Raw genomic sequence first — 25494 nt, 5'->3', positions numbered from 1 at the left:
GGCTCCTATTGGATGATAGGGACTCCTGAGGATTTTTGAGGTGTCCAGACTCAAATCTTTCTCATCACTGGCTCCTTCTGCTGGGCAAATACATAGTAGTAGAATGGCAGGATTACATAGCAGATGTGTGCTTAACTTTGTAAGAAACCAGCCGACTGGTTTCCAACCTGGTTGTTCCATTCAACGTCCCCAATCTGTTCCAGTTGTGTAGTCTCTTTGGCCACATTTTCTAGTCTTCCCCATATATCAAAGTAAGTTCTTTTCAAACTTAAAAAAAAAAAAAAAAATATATATATATATATATATATGTATATATATATTTAAGAAGCAGAACCTTAGGAAATAAAAATGGTCATAGCTACCCCCCTCAATAAATAAAGCAGATAGGGATTTAGAAGCTTTGGCTGAAGGGTCGGGGAGGTCCGTGGAGCCCAAAGGTCTCTGTTTGCTCCAGGCCCAGGGGAGCACAGAGTGATGACCTGCTCTGGGTACAAGCTTGAGTCAGCTTTCATCAGATTTAACTTTCAGTTGAGTTCTGAGTCAGCCACGGTAGCACTGATACTGGCCAGGCCTGGGCTGCCCTCATCCCTGCCCGCAGCACCCAGAGCTCTCCGTGGGGCCCTCCAAGCTGGCGGTAGAGCCAAGGCCCCAGAGGCCGACCAGGTGCAGCAGCCTGGCTGTGGGGCTGGTGTTTCCTGCTGGCTGGCATTGGTCTTTCCACCACCACAGTGTGTCACTTAAATTCTCTCCATCTCTAAGACAAATATCAGAAGCTGTGCGACTCCAGATACCAGGAACAAAGAAGCAAATTGGGAACATCGTGCACGAAACAGATTTTAATAAAGATTAAACTGGCTCCATGCGTAGATTCTGCCACTCTTCTTATTGTGATCTTGACAGTGATGTGGGGTGAGCAGGCAAAGGCTGAGCCCGGGGCGGTCCACGTTCCTGGTACGGACGCCGAGTGTAGCCTGAGTGGCGGCTGACAACAGACAGGCCTTTGCAGGGGTGCTCCAGGGACACCCAGCCTCCCAGCCTCGACTGGCTCACGACTCCAACCCTGAGATTTCTCAGGGCGCCTGTGAGGGCAGATGCCTGCGCCCTCAGCTTCACTCAGCAACTGCGGCAAGGGCCCGAGATGCTGCATTTCACCAATCGCTCGGCGTGTTCCTTCCGCCTCCTCCTTCTACTTTTTATTATGGAAACATTTCGACATGTACAAAAGTAGACAGAATGGTATCGTGAACCCCTATGTACCTACAGCCCAGCTTCAACAGTTACCAATATGACAATCTCATTTCATCTCTACCCCTACTCACACCCCTCCCAGTTATTTTGAATCAAGTCCCAGACATCCTCTTATTTCATCCATAGACAGGTTGGTACACGTGGCTAAGAGATAACCTTTTTTTTTTTTTTTTTTAAAAAGGCACAAGGATAGTATCATTATTACGCCTAAAAAATGAGCAGGGTTTTCTGGGTGTTTCTAATGCAGAGTCAAGGGTGAGGACCACAGTCCAATTGGGAGATCACTTCCTCTGGTGGCAGGAGCCATGTCTGACATGTTGGAGGAGGCTTGGCAGTTTTAGAGAAAGCTGGCAGGAGCTTGACCTCTAAAAATCCACACCCACAAGAGAAAACAGCAAAGTCAGGCTGACACTTTCATTGCACAAGGGTCCCTGGCTATTAGGCCCAGAAATCTTGTCATCTTGTAGTCATCTTGAAGACTTCTAGTTATTTTTCAAACAAATTTTACATTTTAACCTAAAGGGCAGCCACTGTTGGGTTCCTTAGGGAATAGTCTCTTGGGGGCTACCGGTTTGATGTCACTCAGCTGGCTCCCTGACATGACCCCAGGTTTCAAATGTCCAGTAAGAAAACCGGCCTTTGATTAGTGGCTGTGCCATTTAAAGGGCGATGTGGTTTCCTTGTCTGAGCCATGAGGATGACAGCATCACCCCAGTCAGCTGGCAGATGTGCTTGCTCGAAGTAACGACAGTAGCTGTTGTGCCAGGTGGTGTGCTGGGAGGGCACTCCCCTGCCTGGCTGCGCTTAGCGCCCACCCCGAAGCCCATCCACCTCCACTCCCAGATCTCCAGTCACGGCTTCTTTCAGGTGCTGCGTGGGAGCCAGCCAGGCTGCTCTGACACCCAGAGCCCCCAAGGCTGGCGGGCAGCACAGGCCCTGCTGCGACTCTTGCTTCAGTCCCCCCGCTTCTGGAACCCTCTAGATGTGTGGCATGGATCTCCCTGGTTGACTGTCTTCTGTGCTGGTGAAGGTGTCCTTGCCCACCCCTCCCCCTCCCCTCAGGAGGAAGATGGCTTTGGCCTTGGCTCAGCAGGTGTCCCTGGATTCCAGTGGGGGACCGGGAAAGAGGAGAGGGCGCTTTGCTGGTGAAGGAGCCTGCACGAGGGGCAGCGAGTCGCCGGGGTGTTCTCTCGCCCTCTCTCCTCAGAGGTGAACGCTGCTTTGTGGTCGAGGCACCGAGCAAGATGGGCTCATCTGTGAGGAAGCCAGTGCAGTGGGGCCAAAGCCTCACAGCCTCCTTGGTAACAGACCCTCTTCCTCACAGCAGGGGCCAGAGTGTGTGCAGATCCTTGGAGAGTGGCCAAGGGATGGGAGGGTGACTCTGAAGTCCAGGGACTGGGGTCACTTCTCTACCTCCTTTTAGATGGTTGAGGAGACCAAGGTGCCTCCCCAAAGGGCCTTGTCTGTCCAGGAGCTGCAGCTTACTGGCAGAATTGACATTATACCTCTAGAGCCAGGAAGACTCCCCTCCTGCATGAACCCCATGCTTCCAAGGTGGTTCACGGGAGCCTCCCTGGCAAAGCTCCGGCAAAGGTGTCTAGTGCCTGGTGATGGGTCCAAGTCGTGACTTTGAGGGTCTGTCGAGGAGGGTCATGCTGCAGGGGAGACGGCCTTGGTTGTGGGGTCAGGAGGCCCCAGGCTCCATGCCCTGCCAGTGGTGGGGGCTGGGCTCACGTTGTACAGCCGTGCTGGTGACCTCTCTCAAAATCACAAACACACATATCCTTTGATGCAGCAATTCCACTTGTGCAAAAGGGACATACGTACAAGGAAGTTCATTGCAGTGTATTTTTTTAAATATTTATTTATTTATTTCGCTGCACTGGGTCTTAGTTGCGGCATGTAGGATCTTTAGTTGCAGCATGCGAACTCTTAGTTGCGGCATACAGGATCTAGTTCCCTGACCAGGAATAGAATCTGGGCCCACTGCATTGGGATTGTGGAGTCTTAGCCACTGGACCACCGGGGAAGTCCCATTGCAGTGAATTTGTAATAGCAGGAGACTGGCAACATCAGAGAATGAGGCAGCTCTACGCATTTACTGCTACAGAATAACCTTCAGTGATATTGTTGAGTGAAAAAGACAAGGTTGAGAAGAGCATACAGCATTCTACCTTTTGCGTTTTTTAAAAATGACTTCTTTTACCTGCATAGAATATTTGTGGACAAGTTGCAAGAAACTAAAAACGGAGGTTGTCCCTGGAGTGGTGACCTGGGGGCTATGGGGGAGGTATGTTTTTACTGTGAACTCCTTTGTAAGATTTGAGTTTTGTACCATGTGTATGCATTTTAAATAGATACATTTAAATAAAATCTCTGGTATTTCTCTGGTATTTATGGTCTGGCTGTGTGACTCTGGGCAAGTCGCTTACGTACTCTGAGCCTCCTCTGCAAAATCAGACAAGATTACAGTCACAGCGAGAAGTGATGGATGAGAAGAGCCTTGTTCAGGATGTGGACATAATGGGGATTCAGTGAGAGGAGCTTCCATGATTGTTTATTGGTTATGTTTACGTTGTTACCATCCAGATACCAGGGCTGGGAGAACAAGTCCGGCTAGGAGAGACGTGATGGGGGAGACGGTGAGCACCTTAAGAGCAAGCATGCCCTCTTCCTCATCTTTGTCTTCTCCACAGCACCTCCAACTGGCACAGAAACGTGTGCTGCTTTGAGTTGTGCTGTTGATTTGCTCTGTGCTGTTCCCGAGCTGCCTCCCCGCAGCACAGTCCGGGCAGCTGGGCCAAGACTGCCCACCAGAGGGCATCAGCCGCCAGGATGTGACAGGAGGCTTGCCAGGGAGCAGGTGTAAGGTGACCTTTTCCTTTTTACGTCCGCTGAATATGCTTATTGGTTTCAGTTAGGCCTGGGGGATTCTAGTCACCAAGGTGCCACAGGAACTGAAGGAACACCCCGGGGATGTGTGTGTGCGTGTGCGCACACGCATGGGCTTGCAAGGAGTATGACGTACGTGTGTGTGTGTGTGTGTGTGTGTGTGTGTGTGTGTGTGTGTGTGTGCAGGACGCTGGGTTGTGAGTTCCAGGTCAGTTAGCACCTGCCTGGAGGGTGAGTCTTCCCTGAAATGACCAAGATGCCCCAGGCCTCTCTGCCCCAAGCAGTCAGAATGCTGTGCATTCCCAAATCCCACCATCCCACCCTGGATACGACCTCTCCCTGGCTCTGTGTCTCCCTCACTTCTCACCTCCCTGTGGCTTTGTCAACAACCTCTGCCGAGACAGGAGAAGGAAGGAAACCCCAAGGAAATGCCATGTCCCAGGTTCATCATACTCCAAATGCTCTTCCCTCTGCAGGATGACATCCCCAGCCCTTGCTGGCCGGGGCACTTAGTAAGCTGTGTCAGCGCCCTCTGCCTCCACCTGCCTGCTCACAGGAGACACAGGGGGCTAGAGGACATTTTCTCGCAGCAGCCCCTGGCTGGCATCATCGTGGGAGCTCACGGCTCCTGACATTTAGATCATGTCTCTAAGCCTATGGCACGCGTTGTAGATTTGGAGAGGAATGAAGAGATGCTCGGTCCATGGGATGCCTGGGTTTGTGGGTGCTTCTAGGCTGGAAAGAGTGCTGGGAACGGCCCCGAATTCTGACTTTGTAGCATATGACTCTTGCCGTTGGCTAGTGCGGCGTGGACTGGCCACACCTGGGGTTTGTAACAATGATGATGATGTTAGCCACTAATGCTCAGATCAGTAACACAAGTGACAGGCACTGTGCTAGGTGCTTTGCACACATCAACTCGTTTGGTCTTCTGAATAGGGGACTAAATATTTACCTCACCAGGTATTTAGTACCCCACTGGGTATTACCCCTATTTCACAGATGAAGAAACGGAAGCACAGAGAGGCAGAGTGATTTACCTAAGCACACAGAGCTGGTAAGAGGCATGACTGGGAACTGAACTCAGGAACCTGGGCCCTGAAGCCCCAGGGGTTTGAAGCCAGTCTATTTAGTCTTGCAACACTTTCTTCAAGGTACCCAGACAGGGAGAAAGCCCCTTTTCAAGGTGAGAGAAGCTAGATTCCAAAGTGGGCTCAAAGCCTCTGCTTTCCTAGGATCTTCTCAGAGTCCTGGTCAAGGAATACATCCTTCAGAATAAATATGAGAAACAAAGCATCTTGAAAATATGCCTGAGTTGGGGTTTGAGGCACATCTGGGGAGCTGGAGGCCCTTTCCTGCTCAGGGGCCAGGGTCCTGCGGGCAGCTTCTCTGAAGGGGCATCTGAGACCACAGGAGGTGGCAGGAACCTCCTGCACCTCTGTCGGTGGCAGAGGGCAAGTAGGAAGCAGCTCTTCTCTCTGGGGCTCCACTGGCTGCAGGGAGGGGTTAAGGTGAAGCCTCTTCACTCCCAGCACATCCTGTGGAAGTGGGTGGGAGGCCGCTGCAGGCACTTCTGCTCTCTAGCACCTGTTCCTTTTTATTTTATTTTATGGTCAGGTTTGCTGGCTTCCTGCTGGCTCTCCATTGAACACAGCCTTTGAATGGGAGACTGAGTCAGAGCAGCCTCAAATGTGCCTGGAAGGTAAGAAGCACTGTTCATAAAAGCGCTTTTCATAGCATTAAATTCCTCTGCTTCGGAGTCTTTGAACCTGGAGTGATCCACAGGTTGCAAGCCCAACTGGAGACGTATGATAAAGGAAATTGGCCTGCTCAGAGTCCAGAGGGAGCTGACAGTGGAGGAGAGTTTAACAAAGGTGAGGCTGGGCCTGGTTCTGAGGCCTGGCGATTGTACAGTGTGCCACAGTAGGACAGGAGGTCACCCGGCCAATCAGGACACCACCTGGTCTCATGATGCCACTTCAAGCTCCTCCAGACTTTGAGAGCTCGAAGAGAGACAGTGAACTTAGATAAAGTGACCAGAGTTTGTTATGTGCTCAGGTGGGGATGGACATTGGCCCATCAGGGAGCCTGGGACCTTACCCACCTGGGCACAGGGGTGGTTTACACTTCCCTGTGCCTGTGAGCAGACAGTAAGGAGAACTCAGGGCCAAGCAGCTGAACGCAGTGGCCCAAGGTGGTCGTGGCAGGGGCTGCAGGAGGCCAGGCTTCCTCTGGAGGGCAGTTCCAGGGTCCCTGGGAAGTGGGGGGTGCAATGACTGTTGCCTCAATTTTTTTTTTTGGCCAAGCCTTGCGGCATGCAGGATCTCAGTTCCCTGACCAGGGATCACACCTTTGCCTCCTGCAGTGGAAGCACAGAGCCCTAACCACTGGATGGCAAGGGAAGTCCCCAGCATTGCCTCAATCTTAATGAAAGTGTCCCTGACAGCGTGGAGTCAAGGCACCTTCCTAGCCCAGTGTGTCCCCGAGTTTTACTTGGTGTTTGTCCTCTTGCACCAACTGTATTTTAGTTGTATGGGGAGCACTCCACTTCACCAAAGCTGGATGCCCAGGGCTCCCTCCTTTCTCCTCCTGTCCAGCTTCACCTACTCTTGTTGCTCTCATGCTGAGGGGGCCTGTTTGCAACTCCTTTTGAGGAATTGGGAAGAATGAGTATTTATTAGGCACTGTCATAATTTGCCTTTAAAAATACATTAAAAAATGCTTGAGCAGGGAATTCCCTGGTGGTGTGGTGGTTAAGAATCCACCTGCCAATGCAAGGAACACAGTTTCAATCCCTGGTCTGGGAAGATCCCACATGTCACAGAGTGACTAAGCCCGTGCCCCACAATTACTGAGCCTGTGCTCTAGAGGCCACGAGCCACAACTATTGAGCCCACGTGCCACAACTACTGAAGCCCACACACCTAGAGCCCATGCTTCACAACAAGAGAAGCCACTGCAATGAGAAGCCCACACACTGCAACAAAAAGTAGCCCCCACTCACCACAACTAGAGAAAGACTACACGCAGCAATGAAGACCTAACACAGCCAATAAATAAATGAATGAATGAATAAATAAATATAAGTTTATTTTTTTTAAAGATATAGAGTGATGGAATGGATACAAGACCCATACTTATGCTGCCTACAAGAGACTCACTTCAGATCTAAAGACATATGCAGACTGAAAGTGAGGGGATGGAAAAAGGTATTCCACACAAATGAAAATCAAAAGAAAGCTGGGGTAGCAATACTTCTATCAGACAAAACAGACTTTAAAATAAAGACTGTTACAGGAGACAAAGAAGGATACTACCTAATGATCAAGGGATCAATTCAAGAAGAAGATATAAAAATTGTAAATATATGAGGGTGAGTCAAAAATTATCCACACTCTGGCTGTAGAATTTATTTTAATTAAATTTTAGAAAAGACAAATACATCATATTTCAACATAATCTCCTTGCTTTTCAATATACTTTGTCCATCTGTCAACAAGCTTTCAAATTCCCTCATTAAAAAATGTTTTAGGCTGAGCTGTGAGCCACGAATGCACTGCTGTCTTCACTTCTTCATCAGAAGTGAATCTTCATCCTCGTAGTGCTGGTTTCAGGGGACCAAACAGGTGAAAGTCAATGGAGCAAGATCAGGACTATATGGAGGATGCTTCAACACCTCAAAACAATGTTTTTGCAAAGTGTTGACAGTGTGGGCAGAAGTGTATGGACATGCACACTCTCAGACCACAAAAAATGAATCACTGCATGCTGCTATTCTTTCATGTGAATCACAAGTGGGGTATCCATTTTTGCTTGCACCACAGTTACAAATGAACTGATGTAACATGTTCACACCTGCACAGCAGTGACTGGGGAGACAGTAGCCTTGAACAGAAAGTGCTGATAAGGCACTGTGGCCAACAGAAGTTTTAATATAACTGAAGTGTGGATAATGTTTGACTCACCCTCGAATATGCACCCAACATAGGAGCACCTAAATATGTAAAGGAAATATTAACAGACATAAGGGGAGAAATTGACACTAACACAATAATAGTAGGGGATCCCACTTACATCAATGGAAAGATCTTCCTTACAGAAAGTCAATAAAGGAACACTGGCCTTAAATGACACATTAGATCAGATGGACTTAATAGATATATAGAGAACATTTTATCTGGCGGCAGCAGCAGAATACACATTCTTTTCAAGTGCACATGGAACATTCTCCAGGGTAGATCACATGCTAGGCTACAAAACAAGCTTTAGTAAATTTAAGGAAATTGAAAGCATATCAAACATCTTTTCTGACAACAATGCTATGAGACTAGAAATCAACTACAAGAAAAATACTACAAAAGCACAAATACGTGGAGGATTAACAATATGCTACTTAACAACCAATGGGTCACTGAAGAAATCAAAGAGGAAATTAAAAAATACCTGGAGATTAGTGAAAATGAAAACAATGATCACAAATCTATGGTTTGGGGACTTCCCTGGTAGCATAGCGGATAAGACTCCATGCTCCCAATGCAAGGGGCCTGGGTTTGGTCCCTGTTCAGGGAACTAGATCACACATTCGTGCTGCAAATAAGAGTTCACATGCCACAACTAAGGAGCCAGCAAGCTGCAACTAAGGAGCCTGCATGCTGCAGTTAAGGAGCCTGCTTGCCACAATTAAGACCCAGTGAAACCAAATAAATAAATATATATATATATATATAAAAAAACCCTGTGGTTTTTCAGCAAAAGCAGTTCTAAGAGGGAAGTTTGTAGCAATACAAGCTTACCTCAGGAAACAAAAAAATCTCAAACAATGTAACCTTAGACCTAAAACAACTAGAAAAAGAACAAACAAAACCCATATTTAGTTAAAGGAAAGAAATTGTAATGATCAGAGCAGAAATAAATGAAATAGAGACAAAAAAAAAAAAAAAGAAAAAAGAAAAGAAAAGAAAAAAGAAAATATCAATGAAACTAAGAGCTGGTTCTTTGAAAATATAAACAGAATGGAACCTTTAGCCAGACTCATCAGGAAAAAAAAGAGGGCCCACATCAAAATCAGAAACGAAAAAGAAGTTACAACCCACACCACAGAAATAGAAAGGATTATAAGAGACTACTATGAACAACTATATGCCAATAAAATGGACAACCTAGAAGAAATAGACAAATTCTTAGAAAGGTACAATCTCCCAAGACTGAACCAGAAAGAAATAGAAACTATGAACAGAAAAATTACCAGTACTGATATTGAATCAGTAATTTATAAACTCCAAACAAACAAAAATCCAGGATCAGATTCCTTTGCAGGTGAATTTTACCAAACATTTAGAAAATAATTAACACTTATCCTTTTGAAACTATTTCAAAAATTTACAGAGGGAGGAACACTTCTAAACTCATTCTATGAGGCCACCATCACCCTGATCCCAAAACCAGACAAAGATATCACACACAAAAAAAGAAGATTACAGGCCAATATCACTGATGAGCATTCATGTAAAAAATCCTCAACAAAACACTAGCAAATCAAACCCAACACTACGTTAAAAGGATCATACACCATGATCAAGTGGGACTTATCCCAAGGATGCAAGGTTTCTTCGATATCTGCAAATTAACTAATGTGATACACTATATTAACAAATTAAAGAAAAACAACCATATGATCATCTCAATAGATGCAGAAAAAAAGCTTTTCATAAAATTCAACATTCATTTATGATAAAAACTCTTCAGAAAGTGGGCATAGAGGGAACATATCTCAACATAACAAAGGCCATATATGACAAACCCACAGCAAACATCATACTCAATGGTGAAAAACTGAAAGCATTCCCTCTAAGATCAGGATCAAGACAAGGATGCCCACTCTCACCACTTTTATTCAACATAGTTTTGGAACTCCTAGCCACAGTAATCCAAGAATAAAAACAAATAAAAAGAACCCAAATGGAAAGGAAGAAGTAAAACTCTCACTGCTTGCAGGTGACATGATACTATACATAGAAAATCCTAAAGACACCACCAGAAAACTACTAGAGCTCATCAATGAATTCAGTAAAGTTGCAGGATACAAAATTAATATATAGAAATCTGTTACAAAAAAAAAAAGAAATCTCTTACATTTCTATACATTAACAAGATACTACTAGAAAGAGAAACTAAGGAAATAATCCCATTTACCATCACATCAAAAAGAATAAAATACAGGAATAAACCTACCTAAGGAGGTAAAAGACCTGTGCCTGGAAAACTGTAAGACACAGGTGAAAGAAATTGAAAACACCATCAGATGGAAAGATATTTTGTGTTCTTGGATTGGAAGAATTAATATTGTTAAAATGACCGTACTACCCAAGGCAATCTACAAATTCAATGTAATCCCTATCAAAATACCAAGGGCATTTTTTCACAGAACTAAAATAATGTAAAAATTTGTGTGACAACACAAAAGAACCCAAATAGCCAAAACAACCTTCAGAAAGAAGAATAGGGGTGGAGGAATCATGCTTCCTGACTTCAGACTATATTACAAAGAAACAGTAAGCAAAACAGACTGTACTGGCACAAAAACAGACACATAGATCACTGGAACAGAATAGAGAGCCCAGAAAAAATCCCATACACTTATGGTCAATTAATCCATGACAAAAGAGGCAAAAATATATAATGGAGAAAAAGTCTCTTCAATAAGTGGTGCTGAGAAAACTGGACAGCTACAGGTAAAAGAATGAAATTAGAACATCCTCTAACACCATATACAAAAATTAACTCAAAATGGATTAAAGACCTAAATGTGAGACTGGAAAACATAAACTCCTAGAAGAAAACTTAAGCAGAACAAACTTTTTTTTTTTAAAGCTCTTTATTGGAATACAATTGCTTTACACTCTTGTACCAGTTTTTGAGGTACACCAAAGTGAATCAGCTGTATTTATACATATATCCCCATATCCCCTCCCTCTCATGACTCCCTTCCACCCTCCCTGTCCTGGCCCTCTAAGGCATCACCCATCATAGAGTTGATCTCCCTTTGTTATACAGCAACTTCCCGCTAATTATCTGTTTTACAGTTGGTAGTGTATATATGTCTATGCTATTCTCTCACTTCGTCCCAGCTTCCCCTTCGCACCCCTCCAACCCCGTGTCCTCCAGTCCATTCTCTGCATCTACATCCTTATTCTTGCCCTGTCACTGGATTCATCAGTACCATTTTTTAAGATTCCGTATATATGAGTTAGCATATGGTATTTGTTTTTCTCTTTCTGGCTTACTTTGCTCTATATGACAGTCTCTAGTTCTATCCACCTCATTACATATAGCTCCATTTCATTCCTTTTTATGGCTGAGTAATAGTCCATTGTATATGTGTGCCACATCTTCTTTATCCATTCATCTGTTGATGGGCATTTAGGTTGCTTCCGTGTCCTGGCTATTGTAAATAGTGCTGCAATAAATATTATGGTACATATTTCTTTTTGGATTATGGTTTTCTCTGGGTATATACCCAGGAGTGGGATTGCTGGGTCATATGGTAGTTCTATTTTTAGTTTTTTAAGGAACCTCCAAACTGTTTTCCATAGTGGCTGTACCAACTTACATTCCCACCAACAGTGCAGGAGAGTTCCCTTTTCTCAACACCCTCCCCAGCATTTATTGTTTCCAGATTTTTTGATGATGGCTATTCTGACTTGTGTGAGGTGATACTTCATTGTGGCTTTGACTTGCATTTCTCCAATGATTAGTGATGTTGAGCATCTTTTCATGTGTCTGTTGGCCATCTGCATGTCTTCTTTGGAGAAATGTCTACTTAGGTCTTCTGTGCATTTGTGGATTGGGTTATTTACTTTTTTGGTGTTAAGCTGCATGAGCTGCTTGTGTATTTTGGAGATTAATCCTTTGTCAGTTGCTTCATTGGAAAATATTTTCTCCCATTCTGAGGGTTGTCCTGTTTATGGTTTCTTTTGCTGTGCAAAAGCTTTTAAGTTTCATTAGGTCCCATTTGTTTATTCTTGATTTTATTTCCATGATTCTAGGAGGTGGGTCAAAAGGATCTTGCTTTGGTGTATGTCATAGAGTGTTGTGCCTATGTTTTCCTCTAGGAGTTTTATAGTGTCTGGCCTTACATTTAGGCCTTTAATGCATTTTGAGTTTATTTTTGTGTATGGTGTTAGGAAGTGTTCTAATGTCATTCTTTTACATGTAGCTGTCCAATTTTCCCAGCACCACTTATTGAAGATGCTGTCTTTTTTCCATTGTATATTCTTGCCTCCTTTGTCAAAGATAAAGCACCCATATGTGTGTGGGTTTATCTCTGGGCTCTCTATTGTGTTCCATTGATCTATATTTCTGTTTTTGTGCCAGTAACATACTGTCATGATCACTGTAACCTTGTAGTATAGTTTGAAGTCAGGAAGCCTGATTCCAGCAGCTCTGTCTTTCCTTCTCATGATTGCTTTGGCTATTTGGGGTCTTTTGCTTTTCCGTACAAATCATAAAATATCTTGTTCTAGTTCTGTGAAAAATGCCATTAGTAACCTGATAGGGATTGCATTGGGTAAATTGCTTTGGGTAGGATAGTCATTTTCACAATGTTGATTCTTCCAATCCAAGAACATGATATGTCCCTCCATCTGTTTGTATTGTCTTTGATTTCTTTCATCAGTGTCTTATAGTTTTCTGCATACAGGTCTTTTGCCTCCTTAGGCAGGTTTATTGCTAGGTATTTTATTCTTTTTGTTGCAATGGTAAATGGGAGAGTTTCCTTAATTTCTTTCTACTTTTTCATTGTTAGTGTGTAGGAATGCAAGAGATTTCTGTGCATTAATTTTGTATCCTGCTACTTTACTAAATTCATTGAGTAGTTCTAGCAGTTTCCTGGTAGAGTCTTTAGGGTTTTCTATGTATAATATCATGTCATCTGCAGAGTGACAATTTTACTTCTTTTCCAATTTGGATTTCTTTTATTTCATTTTCTTCTCTGATTGCTGTGGCTAACACTTCCAAAACTATGTTGAATAATAATGGTGAGAGTGGTCACCCTTGTCTTGATCCTGTTCTTAGAGGGAATGCTTTTATTTTTTCACTATTTAGAATGATGTTGGCTGTTGGTTTGTCATATATGGCACTTAGTATGTTGAGGTAACTTCCTTCTATGCCCATTTTCTGGAGAGTTTTTATCATAAACGGATGTTGAACTTTGTGAAATATTTTTGTGCATCTATTCAGATGATCATATAGTTTTTATCCTTCAATTTTTTGATATGATGTATCACATTGATTGATTTGTATATATTGAAGAAACCTTGTATTCCAGGGATAAACCCCACTTCATCATGGTGTATGATCTTTTTAATGTGCTGTTGGATTCTGTTAGCTAGTATTTTGTTGAGGATTTTTGCATCTATATTCATCAGTGATATTGGCCTGTAATTTTCTTTTTTTGTAGTATCTTTGTCTGGTTTTGGGATCAGGGTGATGGTGGCCTCATAGATTGAGTTTGGGAGTGTTCCTCCTTCTGCTATGTTTTGGAAGAGTTTGAGAAGGATAGGTGTTAGCTCCTCTCTAAATGTTTGGTAGAATTCGCCTGTGAAGCCAACTGGCCATGGGCTTTTGTTTGTTGGGAGATTTTTAAACACAGTCTCAATTTCAGTGCTTCTGATTTGTCTGTTCATATTTTCTATTTCTTCCTGGTTCAGGGTTGGGAGATTGTACTTTTCTAAGAATTTATCCATTTGTTCCAGGTTTTCCAATTTTTTGGCACAGAGTTGCTTGTAGTAAAATCTCATGATATTTTGTATTTCTCCAGTGTCAATTGTTACTTCTCCTTTTTTATTTCTAATTCTGTTGATTTGTGTCTTCTCCCTTTTTTTTCCTGATGAGTCTGGCTAATGGTTTATCAATTTTATTTATCTTCTTAAAGAACCAGCTTTTAGTTTTATTGATCTTGCTATTGTTTCTTTCATTTCTTTTTCATTTATTTCTGATCTGATCTTTATGATTTCTTTCCTTCTGCTCACTTCGGGTTTTTTTTTTGTTCTTTATCTAATTGTTTTAGGTGTAAGGTTAGGTTGTTTATTCGAAATTTTTCTTTTTTCTTGAGGTAGGATTGTATTGCTATAAACTTCCCTCTTAGAACTGCTTTTGCTACATCCCATAGGATTTGGGTCATCATGTTTTCATTGTCATTTGTTTCTAGGTATTTTTTGGCTTACTCTTTGATTTATGCAGTGACTTCTTGGTTGTTTAATAGCATCTTGTTTAGTCTCTATGCATTTGTATTTTTTACAGTTTTTTTTTTTCCTGTAATTGATATCTAGTCTCATGGTGTTGTGGTCAGAGAAGATGCTTGATACAATTTCAATTTTCTTGAATTTACTGAGGCTTGATTTATGCCCCAAGATGTGATCTATTCTGGAGAATGTTCTGTGTGCACTTGAGAAGAAAGTGTATTCTGTAGTTTTTGGATAGAATGTCCTATAAATATCAATTAACTCAAGATGGTCTAATGTGTCATTTAAAGCTTGTGTTTCCTTATTTATTTTCTGTTTGGATGATCTGTCCATTGATGTAAGTGGGGTGTTAAAGTCTCCTACTATTATTATGTTACTGTCGATTTCCCCTTTTATGGCTGTTAGCATTTGCATTATGTATTGAGGTGCTCCTCTATGGGGTGCATAGATATTTACAATTGTTATATCTTTTTGTTGGATTGATCCCTTGATCATTATGTAGTGTCCTTCCTTGTCTCTTGTAATAGTTTTTACTTTAAGGTCTTATTTGTCTGATATGAGTATTGCTACTCTAGCTTTCTTTTGAGTTCCATTTGCATGGAATATATTTTTCCATCCCCTTACTTTCAGGCTGTATGTGTCCCTAGGTCTGAAGTGGGTTTCTTGTAGACAGCATATGTAAGGGTCTTGTTTTTGTATCCATTCAGCCAGTCTGTGTCTTTTGGTTGGAGCATTTAGTCCATTTACATGTAAGGTAATTATTGACATTTATGTTCCTATTACCATTTTCTTAATTGTTTTGGCTGTGTTTTTGTAGGTCTTTCCCTTGTCTTGTGTTTACTGCCTAGAGGAGTTCCTTTAGCAGTTGTTGTAAGGCTGGTTTGATGGTGCTGAATTCTCTTAACTTTTGCTTGTCTGTAAAGCTTTTGATTTCTCTGTCAAATCTGAATGAGATTGTTGCTGGGTAGAGTATTCTTGGCTGTAGGTTTTTCTCTTTCAAGACTTTAATTTTCTCCTGCCACTCCCTTCTGGCCTGCAGAGTTTCTGCAGAGAGATCAGCTGTTATACTTATGGGTTTTCCCTTATGTGTTATTTGTTGCTTTTCTCTTGCTGCTTTTAATATTTTTTCATGTTTAACTTTGGTTAGTTTGATTTATATGTTCCTCAATGTGTTTCTCCTTGGGTTTATTCTGTATGGGACTCTCTGCATTTCTTGGACTTGGTTTACTATTTCCTTTCCCATGTGGGAGATTTTTTCCACCATAATCTCCTCAAATATTTTCTCAGACCCTTTCTTTTTTTCTTCTTCTTCTGGGATGCCTATGATTCAAATGTTGGTACACTTAATGTTATCCCTGAGGTCTCTGAGACTGTCTTCCATTCTTTTTAGTCTTTTTTCTTTTTCCTGCTCTGCAGCAGTTATTTCCCCCATTCTATCTTCCAATTCACTTACTCGTTCTTCTGCCTCAGTTATTCTGAGGTTTATACCATCTAGAGTATTTTTAATTTCAGTTATTGTGTTGTTCATTACTGTTTGTTTGCTCTTCAGTTCTTCTAGGTCCTGATTAAATGTTTCTTGTATTTTCTTTATTTTGTTTTCAAGATTTTGGATCATCTTTACTATCATTACTCTGAATTTTTTTTCATGCAATTTTCCTATTTCTTCTTCATTTATTTGGTCTTGTGGATTTTTATCTTGTCCTTTGCCTGCAAGGTGTTTCTTTGTTTTCTCATATTGTCTAATTTATAGTATTTGCTATCTCCTTTCCCTGTGCTGCCTAGTAGAAATTCCTCTTATCTCTGTTCTGTTTGGCTTGAGGTGTCAAGCACTGGAGCTTGCTGGACTTTGGGTGTATTTGGAGCTTGGTGTTGAGAATGAGAACTCTCAGGGACACTTGCTGATTAATATTACATGGGGTCAGGAGTTCTCTTGTGGTCCAATGTCCTGGACTCTGCTCTGCTGTCTCGGAGGACCAGGTTTGACCCCCAGCCAGGGCACCAAACCCTGGAAGCTGCATGGCATGGAGAAAAAGGAGGTAGCAGGAGAGCAAGGGGAAAAAAGGAAGAAAAAAGGGAAGAAGGGCAAAGGACAGACAGATCCCCAAGACTTGTGGTAAAAGCAACTCTAATCAGTCAAAATCACACCAGGAGATGTGCACGCTTGCACTTGCAAAAAGAGAAGAGGAAAAGAAACCAAAGAGAAGAGAAAAAGAGAGAGCAAAGAAAAGAAAGAAGAGAATACTCATACCAATTACAAGCAAATCCATATACAAATATATACAGTAAAGATTTAACTAATAAATACCTGAAACCAGAAACAAGACAAACATATCAAGAAGTCCTCCAAAACTTGTAGGTAGGGCTCTGCACCTGCTGTGGAGAGGACTGTGGAGAGCTCAGACTGTGATCTGGTATTAGTTCTGTGTGTATTTGTCCCCACAGTCCCCAGTTGTCCCCTATGTCTACAGTCTCTATTGTAGAAACACTCGTCTATTCAGGTGATCCACAGATGTAGGGTCTATTAAACCTATTGTGGGCATTAAATCTTCTCCTCCTGTGGCTGTTTCTCTTTCTCTTCTTTGGTCCTGCAGTCCTTGGGGATCAGTTTTGGTTTTGGTCCCTACTTTGCGTGTGGGTTGCTCTCAGGAGTTGGTTTCCTGCCCAGGCAAGAGGGAGCGAAAGAGGGTGATTGGGGCTCACTTGCAACTTCAGGTCGAGGGGCAGGGAGGGATATGGCAGTCTAACTGAAATCTTTGGGAGTGCTTGTAGCAGCAGAGGTCAGCGTGAGCCTGAGGTGTGCTGTGCGTTCTCCCAGGGAAGTTGGTCCTAATTGCAGGACCCTTGGTGTTGGTGGGCTTTACCTACTGCTGGAAGGGTGTGGCCAATGACTTGCCTTACACACGGGACCCTTGGCAGCAGCAGGTGGGCCGGTGGTGGGGGAGGGGAGCAGAGCGGAGCGGAGCAGCAGGTAGGTGGGCAGGCAGTAGGCAGGGCCTGGTGGTGTGTGGCAGGGTGGGGGGTAGGGCCAGTGGGCGGGCTTTTCCATCCAGCAGCCACAGGTCGGGCAGCTTTGCAGCCTGTGAGTTCACGGAGAGGGAAGTTCCTCCCAAGCACTCTGAAACAAAAGTCCCCTGCCTCTCTGTCTGGCCCAGGATTTTCCCCAAACTCCCTCCTAGCTTGCTGGCGCACCTGCCCCGCAGGCTGTTCTCATGCAGCCAGCCCCAGCTGTCTCCCTGGTGTCTCTTCTCCGAAGCCCAAGCCTCGGTGCCCGGCCCCCACCACCGCCACTGGTGAACAGATTAGCTTCTCTGGCTGGGGAGTGCTGCCTGACTCTATGCGGGGATCTCTCTGCTCTGCCCTCAGCACACCTGCTGTTGCTCTCTCTTCTGGGGGCTCTGAGGCTCCTCCTGTCTTTCCCTGCCAGTGAGGGGGCTCCACCTTCCCCCCTCACAGCGCCCGCCCAGAGGATTCTTTGTCTCTCTTTTTCCCTTCTTTCCTTTTCGCTACCCAATTACATGGAAATTCTCTTGCCTTTTTGGTGGTCTGAGATCTCCTGCCAGCATTCAGAAGGTGCTCTCCAGGAGCCACTCCCCAAGTAGATGTATTTTTGATGTATTTGTGGGGAGGAAGGTGATTGCCACGTGCTACTCCCCTGCCATCTTTTTCGAGGTCCCAGAACACTCTTTGACATAAATCATAGAAATATTTTTTTGGATCTGTCTCCTAAAGTGAAGGATACAAAAGTGAAAATAAACAAATGGGACCTAACTAAACTTAAAAGCTTTTGCATAGCAAAGGAAACCACTGATGAAACGAAAAGACAATCTACAGAATGGGAGAAAATATTTGCACATGATATGACCAATAAAGGGTTAACACCCAAAATATATGAACAGCTCATAGAACTCATTAAAAATGGGCAAAAGTTCTAAGTAGACATTTTTCCAAAGAGAACATGCAGATGGCCAACAGGCACATGAAAAGATGCTCAACATCGTTAATCATCAGAGAAGTGCAAATTAAAACCACAATGAGATATCACCTCACACCTGTCAGAATGGCCATCATCAAGAAGAACACAAATAACAAATGTTGGTGAGGATGTGGAGCAAAGGGAACCCTCATACACTGTTGGTGGGAATGTAAATTTGTGTACCCACTGTGGAAAACAGTATGGATATTCCTCAAAAAACTAAAAATAGAGTTGCCATATGATCCAGCAATTCCACTCCTAGGTATATATCCAAAAAACAAAACAAAAACATTATTTCTAAAAGATATATGCACCCTGATGTTCATAGCAGCATTATTTATAATTGCCAAGATATGGAAGCAAACTAAGTGTCCATCAACAGATGAATGGATAAAGATGTTATACACACACACACACACACACAATGGAATACTACTCCGCCATAAAAAAGAATGAAATGTTGCTGTTTGCAACAACATGGATGAATTTGGAGGTATTATGCCAAGCAAAATAAGTCAAAGAAAGATAAATACTGTATGATATCACTTATATGTGGAATCTAAAAATACAACCAAGTAGTGAATACAGCAAAAAAGAAACAAACACAGATGTAGAAAACAAACTAGTGGTTACCAGTGGGGAGAGGAAAGGGCACATTGTACAACACAGGGAATTTAGCCAATATTTTGTAAATAATACCAATAAATGGAGTATAACCTTTAAAAATTGTGTTACTATGTTTTACACCCATAACTTACATAATTTTGTACATCAACTATACTTCAATAAAAAAATAAAATTCCACAACGGTTGGGAATTGGTCAGACAGGGATCCCAGGACCTTACTCACCTGGGCGCAGAGTACGATTGCACATCCCAGCTCCCTTGAAGTCGATGTGGTTGTGTGACTCGCTTTGGGGGATGAAGTATGAGCCGCAGTGATACTTCTGGTGGAAGCCTCATCCTTCTTTTCCTCTGCTGTGACAAACATCAACACTCCAGGGGGTGGCAGTTGTGCCAGTCTTAGTTCCAGACTGAGCTGTGTGGAGCAGAGGACCCAGCTGAGCTGGGATGGAGATGCAGCCCAGTGAGAAATAAGTCTTTGTGGTTTTAAGCCACAGGAAATTTGGGGGTGTCTGTTAATGCAGCATAATCTAAATTATTCTGATAGATACGTGAATAATCAGATGGATGAATTGTGGCTGGTGGATCCTTCGGCTAATGTGTTATGTATCCCAAGCAACAAAATTCATTAACCGAATTAAAGTACAAATCATTTCCAAAATTGAGTCTTTGCGGTAGGCATTGCAAGCACAATTGCAAGTTAGTGGGGGGAGAACTTTTGGGACGTGGCCTGCTGAAACCCCACTGCTCACTCTGCCTGGCTTAGAGGATTCCCATAGGTAGGGCACCCAAGGACTGTGATTGGTCAGGTGCTTAGTTCTCTAATGAGTGAATGGAAACAGCTGACTTTTACCCTCATCCATTAAAGAGGCAGAAGCATGATAACTTCTCAGACAACTTCAGTAAACGAGGAGAAGCTGGTCCCTTTAATGAGTAGGTCTCACCTTTGGCTGCACGTTAGAATCACCTGGGAGCTTAAAAATCCCCAAGCCTGGGCCCAGCCCCAAACTAAGCCAGAGTCTCTGGAGGTGGGATTAGCATGAACAGCTGTTGAATCTTCCCAGATGATCGGTGTGTGCCAGGCTGAGCACCACAGCCAGGAAGGCTCCTCTTCCTCCAACAGGGACCATATTTCAACCAAATGTTTGAGGCAGTCATTTTGTAGAATTCTCCTGCCTACCTGTGGCCTTGTGTCTCAGGCTGCAACAGATGTTGGGAAGAAAAGGCCTGGAGATTCACCACAGTCTCCTAAGTGTAGGTGCTCATATGGGGAGATCTCTGAGCCTGACAGCCAGCCATGGTCCCCTCCGAGCAGGATTTGAGAGTACACAGACCTGGACTTGAGCCCCTGCCCTGCTCTTCCCCATAACAGTTCTGTGACTTTGGACAAGTTGCTTGACATCTCTGAGCATCAGTTTCCTCATCTGCAGTGTGGGGATAATCTAATACCATACTTGTTGGCTTAGCACATTTGTCTCTGCATAACTACCAGCTAGTTATTATTTCTTGCAGGTGACTTTTCTTGAATGATGAGGCAGGTCCAGTAATATAACAAGTTCCATCTGTTGCCCTTACCCCAGCCCACTCCTTCAGTGGTGAATGGAACCTCAGCTCCCAGCTGCCCCAGCCAGAAACTGGGGAGGCCTTCCGGACTCTTCAGTTTCTGTCTCCACATCCAGTCCATCATTAACCATGGTGCTGCTGCCTGCTAAGAATCTCATAGACCCATCCAGTTCTCCCCATCCCTCCCGCCACTCCCTCGAGCTTGTGCTTTGTCTGAATAATGCAGTAGCCCCTGGTGGGTCTCCTCAGCACCCCCTGCCTCTCCTTGAATCCCTTTCCCAAAATGTAGTCAGAGAGATCTTTCTGAAATACAAACCTGCCTATTAGATATTAAAGCAAATTTTAAAGTTGTAATAATTAAAACCGTGGGGTGCTGGTAGATGAATAGACAAACTTATCAATGGAAAGAAAATTAGGAAGTCCAGAAATAGACCTACATACATAGAGGAAGTTGGTATATTACAAAAGTGGCATTTCAAATCAGTGGAGGAAAGATAGATTGTTCAATAAACAGCATAGGCACAACTGGGTAGCCATCTTTGCATAGAAATAAAATTGGATCCATACCTCATACTTTACACAAGAATGGTTCAAATACATAAATGTAAAAAAGTGAATCCATGAAAGTACTAGAGGAAAACATAGTATATCTCAAAGCAAAAAGGGCCTTTAAAAATAAGATTCAAAATCCAGAAGCCAAAAAAGAAAGGATCAAGAAATTCAACTACATTAAAAAAAATTCTCTATGGAAACATCACTATAGGCAAAACCAAAAGACAAAGTGGGAAAAATATTTTGTCATATCACAGACTGAAGGTAATTTCCACGATATAAAAAGAGCTTCTACCTATATTAGAAAAAGACCAACCTGATAGTAAAATGGGCAAATACCTGGACAGACAATTCAAAGGAAATTACGAATCATTATTATGCATATAAAAATATGCTTGCCGTCACTCAAATAAGTGAAATGCAAATGAGAAGGAAATATATTATTTTTCATCTATTAGATTGGAAAATATTTTTTAGATTGGTGATATAGGAATTGCTGAGAGGGTAAGAAATAAAGCACTGTCATCCACTGCAGCCAGATGTATAAATCTATGGAAGACAACTTGGGAAAAATTAGCCAGATGACAAATGATATCTGTGATGGTTATCAACTTGGCAAGGCTGTAGTACCATTTATGTAATCAGACACTAATCTAGGTGTTGCTGTGAAGGTATTTTGTAGATGTGGTTAACATCTACAGTTAGGTGACATCAAGTAAAGGAGAGTACCCTTGATGATGTAGGTGGACATCATGCAATCAGTTGAGGGTCTTAAGAGCAAAAACAGAAGTTCCCAGGAGAAGGAGAAATTCTGCCTCAAGACTGAAGCATCAGTTCCTGCCTGAGTTTCCAGCCTCCTGGCCTTCCCTATAGATTTCATACTAACCAGCCCCTACAAATTTGTAATTGCTTAAAGTCTCTCATATCTATCATCTATCTATCTATCTATCATCTATCTATCTATATCTATGTATCATCTATCTATCATCTGTCTATGTATCATCTGTATCATCTATCATCATCATCTATCATCTATCAATCATCTATCATCTATCTATCATTTATCATCTATCTATCATCTATCTATCATCTATATCATCTATCTCTCTATATCTATCTATATCTATCTATCATCATCTATCTATCTATCATGTCATCTATCATCTATCTATCTACTATCTATCATCTATCTATCTATCATCTATCTATCCATATCTATCTATATCATCTATCATCTATCTATCAATCTATCTATCATCATCATCATCTATCTATCATCTATATATCTACTATCTATCATCTATCATCTATCTATATTATCTATCATCTATCTATCATCTATCTATCATCTATCATCATCATCTATCTATATCTATCTATCATCTATCTGTAATCTCTCTATCTTACTGGTGTTTCTCTGGAGAACGCTGATATAATACCCTTTAATCTTGCAATTCCACTTTCCCACTTGTGGGAACCCTTGCACACATGTGAAACAACCCATGTACAATGTATTTCATCCTAGCAGTGCCTGTAACAGAATGAAAGCAGCCTGACCGCACCTCAGCACGGGGGCTGGTGAAGTCCCACCAGACCACAGAGAGGAGCCCTGAGCAGTCATCAAAAAGTATGACAATGATAGAGAGTGGTTTCCCAAACTGATTTAAGTGAAAAAAGAAAAATAGCACACAATGACAAACAGTGTGCACACTGTGCTCTTTTGTGTGTAAAAAGAGAGAAAATATATCAATGTGTTTGTAAACGTATAAAATATCTCTTGGTGGCTACACGAGAAACTAACTCTGAAAGCCTCTGGCGGCGGGGGTGGGGGGGTGTCTGACTGCCTGGGGCAGGAGGGAGGCTCTTCACTTATGTTCTTTGTTCTGCAAAGCAAAACCCCTCATATCTGATCACACGGCTCCCAGGCAAAGGCAGGGTTAAGGTGGAGCCTACACTTCTCACCATGGTTGCTAACCCTGCCGCTGGCTCCAACCAGCCCTGGCCCCTAAACCCACCACGCCTCATTCTCCATTGCAGTCGTCTGTTTACTGTCTCAGTTCCTCAGACCCACATGCTCTCTCTTGCCCGCAAATCTGGAGTGCTCCTGGACTCTCTCTAAGGGCATCAGGGTTGCTCCCTCTCTTCAGAGGAAGCTGGGCAGCTTGGCTGATGTTTGACTTCCTTCTCCCGGGAGGAGAGCTGCAGCCCTCATTCCCCCGCTGCCCTCTTGTGGACACCCTGACCCCTGGACTCATATCATTCAGGCTAAGACACTGAAAAGACCCCCCAGGGGCCTGCTGGGACATGATAGGTCTTCTCTGGTTGGCATCAAACAGATGGCTCACTGTCACTGCACTTCACCCACTGGGTGCAGAAGGATCTGGTGCTTGTCCCCTGCAAAGTATCCTCTGTTTCCAGGTTAGCACGTGGTCCCCAGGAAATCCTGTTATATGAGGAAGATAGTAAACCTGGGGCCTGTCCCCTGAAGTCTTTTCTGGGGTATGGGTTGGATATGAACACTTTATTTATTTTATTTTTTTTTATTTTTAATTTTTAAAAATTTATTTATTTATTTTATTTATTGGCTGCATTGGGTCTTCATTGCTGCACGTGGGCTTTCTGTAGTTGTGGAGAGCGGGAGCTACTCTTCATTGCAGTGCGTGGGCTTCTTATTTTGGTGGCTTCTCTTGTTGCAGAGCATGGGCTCTAGGCTCGCGGGCTTCAGTAGTTGCAGCATGTGGGCTCAATAGTTGTGGCTCGCAGGCTCTACAGCACAGGCTCAGTAGTTGTGGCTCACGAGCTTAGTTGCTCCGTGGCATGTGGAATCTTCCCGGACCAGGGCTCAAACCCGTGTCCCCTGCATTGGTATGTGGATTCTTAATCACTGCACCACCAGGGAAGCCCTGGATATGAACATTTTAGAAGCAAATGCAAAGACTGCAGATGAATGAAGGTTTGGATTCTGTGTCTCAGGAGAGTGAAGTGGAGTCAGTTAAGAGATAAAGTCATCTGGACCCCAAAGCACAGAACAGGAGAAAGTACATAGGGCGTGTTTTCTTTGCCCTGGGTTGCATATGCGTATTTGGTAATGGAGGGAGGGAAATGATGTCATGTGTGCATTTTATTTCTCTCATCCACAATTTGCTGTCTTTGGACATATTCCACCTTGGATGAGTAACACAGTTACAGGTCAATGCCAAAAGGAACTCAGTCAGATACATACTGGAAATCTATGTTTAACTTTTCCCCAGTGAAGAAATCTGGGATAAGCTTAGACAGCAAAGCAGAGAGGTCCAACTGGACGGATTTGATCTTGGGGTTTTGTAGGTTCATCTGACTTCACTCTCAAGCCTGTTAGAATTTTATGGCATGGAAAACTGGAACTATCTCTCAAGGATGTTGGCACAAATAGGGACACCCAGTCCCGGCTGTGGTCCCCACAAGGAGGTTTAGCTGAAACCTCTCAGCTGTCTTGAGCTCCAATAGCTCTGGTGGGACCATTTCACTCACCAAAGCTCCAATTTTGTTTCTCCTGGATTGGACTTAAAAACATAAAACCTCAAAAAACTGTGGAACACACTATTTAAAAACATGTGCTCTGAGTCAAATGTAAACACAAAGCTGTCTTTTTATAAAGTCTGAGCTTTACAATGTTGCCAAAATGTTTTCTCCATGGGTTTTAAAAATTGAAGTGGAAGCCACTGAAGAGTGAAAAATATTCCATGGAGGAAATTCTCAGACATCAAATGACCAGGTTTATATCACAGAGAAGTCACTGTCTGTACACAAGGGCCCCCAGGGCAAGGCTGGTGGGTTGCCACCTGGGAGGACACGGAAAGATCCCACACTCCAGCGGAGGCCCTCGGTCATAATTGAGATGTTGTGCTGACATTTGCCAAAGTTTCCAACTTCCCAGGTGCTTGCATTTCCTACTTTATATACCTGTGTCCCAAATACAGACCCTCCACCCCAACACACACACACAGAGGAGCCACCTTCCATTCTCTATCCATCTGGGCCAGAAACTAAGAGTGGGGAGTGTGAAGACCATGCTCAGGGTTAGCTCAGGGTTGCCATGGAAACAGTGCTCTTTCACGTGACCCATTTCCAAAGACTAGGTTTGGGCTCTAACCTCCTATCACCGGCCCCGTTACCTTCTGGACCCTCCTCTTCCTTCCCTTCCCACATGTCCCCTTTCTTAACAATTGTGTTTTCAGCTCTTAGAAATGCCCAGTGAACAAAAACACTTGCCATTCTTGAGCCAATGTTCAAGCATCCCTCAGACCTGATGGTCACTCCTCTGCTGTATTACCGGCATTGTTACCCTGGGGGAAGGGAAATGTTAGCATCAGGATTTCCACCTTCTCATCCTGAGGGCAATCTCCCAGTCTGATTTGGCAG

This window comes from Hippopotamus amphibius, chromosome 4 (genome assembly GCF_030028045.1).
Source record: "Hippopotamus amphibius kiboko isolate mHipAmp2 chromosome 4, mHipAmp2.hap2, whole genome shotgun sequence".
Taxonomy (NCBI): Eukaryota; Metazoa; Chordata; class Mammalia; order Artiodactyla; family Hippopotamidae; genus Hippopotamus; species Hippopotamus amphibius.
Note: the sequence above shows the minus strand (reverse complement) of the source record.